General features: G+C 38.2%; 1 long non-coding RNA gene across 1 annotated transcript; it reads right to left on the reverse strand.

Annotated features, from left to right (window-relative positions):
* Positions 1–1,221: 1,221 nt before the first annotated feature.
* LOC144660230 (uncharacterized) lies at positions 1,222–6,921 on the reverse strand. The gene is made up of 3 exons (XR_013572064.1): positions 6,869–6,921; positions 2,554–2,630; positions 1,222–1,407 (listed from the first exon to the last, which is right to left on the reverse strand). It is a non-coding gene; the product is annotated as an uncharacterized LOC144660230 (long non-coding RNA).
* Between the last annotated feature and the right edge of the window lie 378 nt (positions 6,922–7,299).

A 7,299-nucleotide genomic window follows, 5' to 3' on the forward strand; every position in this document is an offset into this window, starting at 1 on the left:
ATATTCAATTGTTGAATTATTGTTGTTTACAAGTTTTAGTGCCGAATGCATTTTTGGGATGATTTGTTAGTGGGCTTTGCTCTGGTAACTCAGGCCTAGTTCAGACGTCGTGCTTCTGCCGTGCCGAACTAAATTCAGGAATTACTTTCGACAAAAGAACGGGAGAAGCACGGCGTCTGAATCAAACTTTTGAATTAAGTTCGGCAAAGTAATTTAGTTCGACACGCCATGCCGTGCTGCACGACTTTGGCACGGCAGCGGTTCAAACGTCGTGCTTTTGCCGCGCCAAACAAAATTCATAAATTAAATTAATGTATTTTGGCGGGATTACGTTCCCGCTAGGAGTTACGAGGAGACCCGAGAATAATTCTCCTTTGAGGAGTATGCGCATTGAATTTTATTTTTGCCGGACGGCAAAAACATGGCGGCCATGCAAAGGAATACAAACGAAATTTTCTCAGCTAAAAGGCTCGACGAGGATCTTTCATTCACGAAGAAGATGAAAGTCATGACAAGGGAGCAGGGCAAAGAAGAAGCTAGCGAGGCTGAATCTGAAATGAGCAAAGTTTTCGGAAACAAGTCGGGCAAAGAAACAAACATTCGCCGTTCTTGAAAAAGAAAACAACCGTTTTTTTCTGTTGCCTTTCTTTACGTCTTTTTCTTAAATCTTACAATGATTTAAAAAGTAAGAGTTTTTGCTGCAATTTGGAAAACGGCGTCATTTTTGTTGGATCACCGCTGACTAACTGTTACGTAGCTTCAGTAAATCCTGAATTTGGTACGACTCTCGCACGACGCCTGAGTCGTGTTTCTACCGTGCTACAGTCGAACCTAATTGCAATTTAGTTCGGCACTGCAGAAGCACGACGTTTGAACTAGGCCTCACAGTACAGATTAATAACGTAGTAAATGGTTTAAACCCAGGCGTATCAGTAGCTTGTATAGTGTGATCGTCCGGATGAGAGTAGTTCTGAAAAGAACTGTTGGTGAGCAGTCACAAACAATAGTTTTTTGCTAAGAACTACTTCTCCTCCGGGCGATCACACCAAACGAACTTTAGTTTGATTAGGAAGAAAGCTCCTTCCCCCCCACCCCCCCCCCCCCCAAAAAAACCTGATTGTTTTTTTTTTTTTTTTTTTTTGGGGGGGGGGGGGGGGGGGGAGATTGAGACGATTACGATCAAGAAAAATGACAATTTATGCAATTGTTTTATTGATTCAACACATATATGAGCCAACTTGTTCAGCAGTGGCGTTGAAGCTGTAGCTCTCTATCTTATCCTTTAAGAATTGAACATCATGCATTCCATGGCACATAGGTAGTACAAGTAATTCGACGAGACCCGTCTGCTCCAACTTGGAGCTCCCCACTTGCTTCGGCATGTCCTCCTACATCCCACTTTGGAAGCTATAGAAAAAACGCAAAAGATAGTTATTATTAAATATTTCATAGCAGATGGTCACGTGATCTTATCAAGAATAGTAATAGCAACACTAACACGACAACCTAAGTAAAAGATCAAGGTAAACAGCTAAAACACTACATTAGTTGTTTGTACTTTTTAGAACAGAGATTGATAAACAAGGCAAATGAAAAAATGCAATACTGTAGAAAGTAACTTATAAGCCGTTAATTAATAAATAAGCCATTATTTATTATAAATAATAAGCCATCAATTATATCGGCACTTTTCGAAGAAAAACTCTTAAACCGATACTTAGAAAAAAAAAGCCGGTTCAATTTAGCAGGAGTGGCAAAAAACATGTTCGTAAAGGCTAACTGATGTGTCATACGACTTGGGATTTTCCGAGTGGTTAGAAAATTAAAGGAACCATTGAATGGCCTTATTAGCTTGCCCCATAACATAAATTTTCACTAAATAAGCTTGTGAAAACTGTTAACTATACATCCTTGGAGACCCAGGGACAGTAGTTAGGGGAGGGCAAGTCTATATGGGCGAAAAAAAAAACACTAACTGCCCCTAAGTCTTGGAGGATTGGTCCGGGTGTACTGCAACTGGGAAGCGTATCAAATTCAACAGGAATTGAACGGGAAAGCAAATTAGAATATAAAAAACAGCAACTCTAAGTAACAACTAAGTGCTTGATGGGCTTAGCCCCAACATATCTGTCTGATCTGGTCAAGAGATATGTCCCGAGACGCAATCTATGTTCCTTGAATGACGTCAATTATAATTTGCGCAACTACGGATTTCGAGCATTTTCTGTAGTCTCGCCGCAACTCTGGAATGCCTTACCTTTAGACATTCGATCGTGCAGTGACATTTCAGAGTTTAAGCGCAAACTTAAGACATATCTTTTTAGGAAAGCTTTTAGTTAGTTATTTTTTTATAATTAAGTGTAGTTAGGCGAATTAGCTAGTCTTTTTATTCTTTTTAATTTTTTTTTATTGATCTTTGATTTTTTATTATATACAAATTGTATCTTTTTTAATATAGATATGTAATTTTTAATTGTAAATAACTTGTAAAGCGCTATTGTTTAGAAATAGAAATAGCGCTATATAAGTGTTATTGTTATTGTTATAACTCACCACTGACAGAATTTTCGACAGACAATAGCAAAACTGCAGCCACCAACACTACCAGATAGATTGTCTTCATCTTTGATCTAAGAAAGGAACAGCATTCATCGAGATCAAGACGAGATTTGAAAGGTTTCCTCGATATTCAGCCCTAAGTGTATAGTCTTTATGTTATCGATAAAACTGCTGAGTATGAGATATTTACGGAGGTCGTGTGCTCCATTATTATTTATGGCTGAGTAACGGAAATTGTTTACCGATCCCAAAATGGAGTACAACCAGTGTACTGTATCTGAAGGATGTGCCATTGTTAAATAAGGAGCTATTGTCTCTAGGCTTTCTTACCCACCCCTCCCCTCGAACACGCAGCCTTACAAGCCTCGTTAAACTCTTTGGTTCTGTAGCACAGTGATCGTAGTGCATAATAATAATAATAATAAAAATAATAATAATAATAATAATAAAAATAATAATAATAATAATAATAATAATAATAATAATAATTTAGCCATTCCCATTTTGATTTTTTCTTTTCCATGACCATATGATAAATAAGTAAGACGTATATCCTTCCCACTTCTAGACGTACAGATAATAGACCAGGAATGGGCAATGTCAGTCCATTTCAAAAAATGCCCACAACACTCCGACTTGTAACTTTCAGTCTGCGGATTTTTTTCTCTGGTGAAGTTAAGCTATAAGTTAGCAAAAAGCGGCGAAGTAGTACGTCATCACTCCATTTGATTTCGCGAATGGGAGTCTTCTATGAATGTTACCTGGATGTTAAAACGATACGAGAATGGATGCTTTCGTAATTACTGTGTAATTGTTCTAATTTAATGCGAGCCAGACCTGAAAATTATTTAAAAAATTAAACAGCTTAACTTGTACGCATTCCTCGAAGGATCGAAATCGTATAAAAGCATGAGTCAGCTTTGCTGAACGCCGATTTTACTCGCGGCAAAGTCAGTGTTTTTGGGCACTCGTATCTTGCCAGCCCTGTTTTCACTCAGCTCTAATTTAAAACAATTTTCATCTCACTTCTCCATCGGACGGGTAATTCACAAAGGAAAACAAAAAATATAGCTGACTGATGTACATGACACGCGATGTCGATTTTTCCTCTATCCTTTGCCAGAAAAAATTTAATTGGTGGTTTTTCATCTGACATCACCAAAATTTTTTAAATCAGTAAACTGTTAACCCTAGATCAAATTTTTTGTATCGAACCAGTGCTTCGTTTAGGAGATAAATAATTTTTAAATTTGTGATGTCCCGAATAAACTCGTAGTCGTGCAGGCGCGGCGAACCACTGGGGAACTAGATACCGAAACGAAGAACTGTGAGTAAACGATTAAACATAACTGTCTGGAGGAAATTTGAACTCCTGAAGAACAATAAGCGGATTAAGAAGAGCTTATCTTCCTCTACTTTGTCGCCAAGCCATTCATTGTGTAAAGAAAAACACATTGGCCTCGAGCGAGAGTGAACGATTGAACTTATTACTAATGGGTTTCTGAAAATATCTAGAGGGGAAGAACTGTTCATTCCTTTTAGTTTTTAGGACCGGATGCATGCTTTCATCTTCAGTTTTTAAACTTTTCAGCTTTTGAACAACACTTTTGTTTCGCAGAAAAAAAGAAAATTACTAGCCGAGATAGTCGAGATAGCACCTACATAACTTTAAAACTACTTGGGTTAGTAAAGCGTTCTTTCCTCCTCAAAGAACACAAGAGATTGAACGAAACTTACAGTCGTATTAGCATAGGAGGGATTAAATTTCCAGTCACAGCACAAAATGGTTTTTGTTTAGCGTTGTCACTAACCAGGTTTGCCTATAATCATTAAGTGCCACCCAATGATCAATTTCATAGAATAATGAAATAATCAGTCTGCTAGAATACGTGTCTAAAACTAAAATATTTGGAACATTGATACACCTCACCAAAACGCGGGACTATTTCTGCGAGAGAAAAGAAGAATTATTGAAGTATTTGGAAGATTAAGACCGAGAAAAAGAACGTTACCTAAAGCTTCTTCTTTCCCCAGGAACGTGAACTCCAATGTTTCGTGATTAGAGATGCGTTTGACTGATGAAAGATGACGATTTTCTTTCACAGTTATAGCCTTAATTTGCAATTCTTACCTCAGGTGTCGTTAACACGTGGTTGCGTTGTGTAAGGAGCCCGGGGGGGGGGGGGGGTACTCCATATAATGGCCTATACGGGGAGGCTCCGCCCGAAAGGGGTACCTTTTTCAGGCTTCAGGTATATTAAAGGGTAGCGATTTCACAAGTTTGGGTATATGAAAGGGTATGAAAATCCGTCATTTAGGTTTTTAAAAAGGCCTTTAATTAAAATATTTCGAACAGACGCACTTTATGGCTGTATTATTTTAATTTATTGAGCGGTACATAAAAATGACTAGAACACGTCCTGTTCTAAGGCTATGTCACGTCTTTTAGGTATATGAAAGGGGTACCTTTTTTCAGTAAAAGGTATACGAAAGGGGTAAAATTTCTGTCAAAATGGTATATAAAAGGGTAAGGGGTAAGAGCTTGGGGCGGAGCCTCCCCGTATAAAACTTTTTTGAGTGCCCTCCCCCCCCCTCGGGGTAAGGAGTGGATTGGCTCTTTTATTAAAGGAAAGTTAAATCACTCGTAGCAAAGTGGTTTTGGGCACTCGTATCTCATTCTAATGAATCCACCCGCCCTGTTTTGACACAGACTCAGGGCTTAAAACCCTTTTTCAGTTTCACTTGTCAATCGGACGGGTAATTCACAAATGAAAACTTGCAAAATTGGTGATATAAACTGAAAATTGATTGATATACCTGACAAGCGCTGTCGCATTTTCTTCTATCCTTTATCAGAAAAACGGTCTGGTATCTGTAGTAAAGCAGGGCTGGCGCTAATTAATCGGCGCGTTCGCACAAGAACAAATCGAAAAACTGTTACTTATCATAGCTGTCTGAAGGAAATTTGCACCAAAAAACAAGTGTTGTTGATTTTTCCTCTATCCGACCAGAAAATCTTTAATTACAGACGTTTTCGTACAATACATAAGTCCGTAGACCTAACAAGATGTTTTGTTCACATTATATCAAGGTTTTGGAAATTTGCACTCCTGACGAAAAATAAGCCGATTGAGAAAAGCCCAACTTTCTCTGCTTTTTCGCCGAGCCATCTCTACCTGTGGCACATTATGTAAAGAACACATAGGCCTTAAAGAGGTAGTTCCTTTTAGCTTTCGTTAGCATGTGGTTACGTTGTGTAAGGAGTGCGCCGGGGCTCTTACAGGAGATTAGCTCACCCGTGGCAAAGTGGTTTTGGGCACTCGTATCTCATTCTAATGATTCCACCCGCCCTGTTTTGACTCAGTCTCGGGGCTTAAAACTTTTTTCATTTCACTTTTTATCACACTAAAACATCGATTGGCTCTGTCAGAGAGATTCAAGCACTCTTAGTTTGTTGCTTTTGAACAATACTTGTTGTCGCCGAAAAATTAGCCACTAAATAGGTGAAAGTGTTCTTTCTCAACAATTAAACGTACCGTATTTACTCGAATAAGCGCCGCGGCGCTTATTAATTTTTTTCGCGCCTCAAGTGCGGCGCTTATTTGAGGGCGGCGCTTATTTAAGGGCGACGCTTATTTAAAATTTGGACGCCACAAAGAATCTTATATTTTACAGTAATTGTAAAGAGCGTCTTTTGATTGTCAGTATTAGTCAACAGAAGTGGCGCTAACTGCCCTGGCAAAGTTTGCGGCGTTCAAAACATTTACAGAACTACGTATTGTAAGAATGTTGAATTGAAAAACTAATGGGCAAGCGGTAAAAAAATCACTTTGAACTGCAAAACATCGCTCTTGATGAAAAGAAGTGTTTAAGCTTGTTTTAGAGTTGCTTTGTACTGACAATTTTTAGTTCAACGAAGTTCATCAAATAAGCGCCGCATCAGGACTGCGGTGCTTATTCGGGGGCGGCGCTTATTCGAGTAAATACGGTAATTTAACAGTCGTATTATCATACAAAGCGTTTAATTTCCAGACACAGCACCAACTGTTTTTTTTTTTGTTTCAGCGTTGTCAATAACCAATTTTTCCTGTACATCGAATTATTACGTCTATAGAATAATCAGTCTGGATGCAGTATCTAAAAGTTAAATATTTGGAACAATGAGTATATGATTTACTACAAATAATTACACCTCACCAAAACGCGGGACTATTTCTTAAATAGTCAACTGAGATATGGAATAGAGCATTTAAGTGTTTGGGATATTGAGAGGGAGAAAGAAAAAAAATTACAGCAATTTCCTTCTTACCCCAGTGTCGTGGACTCCAATCGAACTCCAATGTTGCGTGATTTGAGATGCGGTTGGCTGATGAAAGATAACGATTCTCTTCACAGAATATAGCCTTAATTTGCAATTCTCACCTCAGATGTCGTTAGCACGTGGTTACGTTGTGTAAGAAGTGGATAGGCTCTTAAGAGGGACTCAATGGGGTGGTGCCTTTTACGGCTAAAATTTTGGCTTTTTTACGGCTAACAGTTAATTTATTTCCATTACGGTTAACAGAAGTTAAATATTAATTTCCATTGTTTTTAAAAGTTAAAAATTAGTTTCCATTAATGATCATGAAAAACATATTTTTTGGTCTTAGGCTATTCTGGGACGGTGAAGTGATCAATTCTGTTCTATTTAATTACTGATCGCTTTTTTACGTTTAACATAATTTACGGCTAACGGTTAAA

The sequence above is a fragment of the Oculina patagonica genome, chromosome 7, assembly GCF_052425735.1.
Source record: "Oculina patagonica isolate OP01 chromosome 7, crgOcupat, whole genome shotgun sequence".
Classification (NCBI taxonomy): Eukaryota; Metazoa; Cnidaria; class Anthozoa; order Scleractinia; family Oculinidae; genus Oculina; species Oculina patagonica.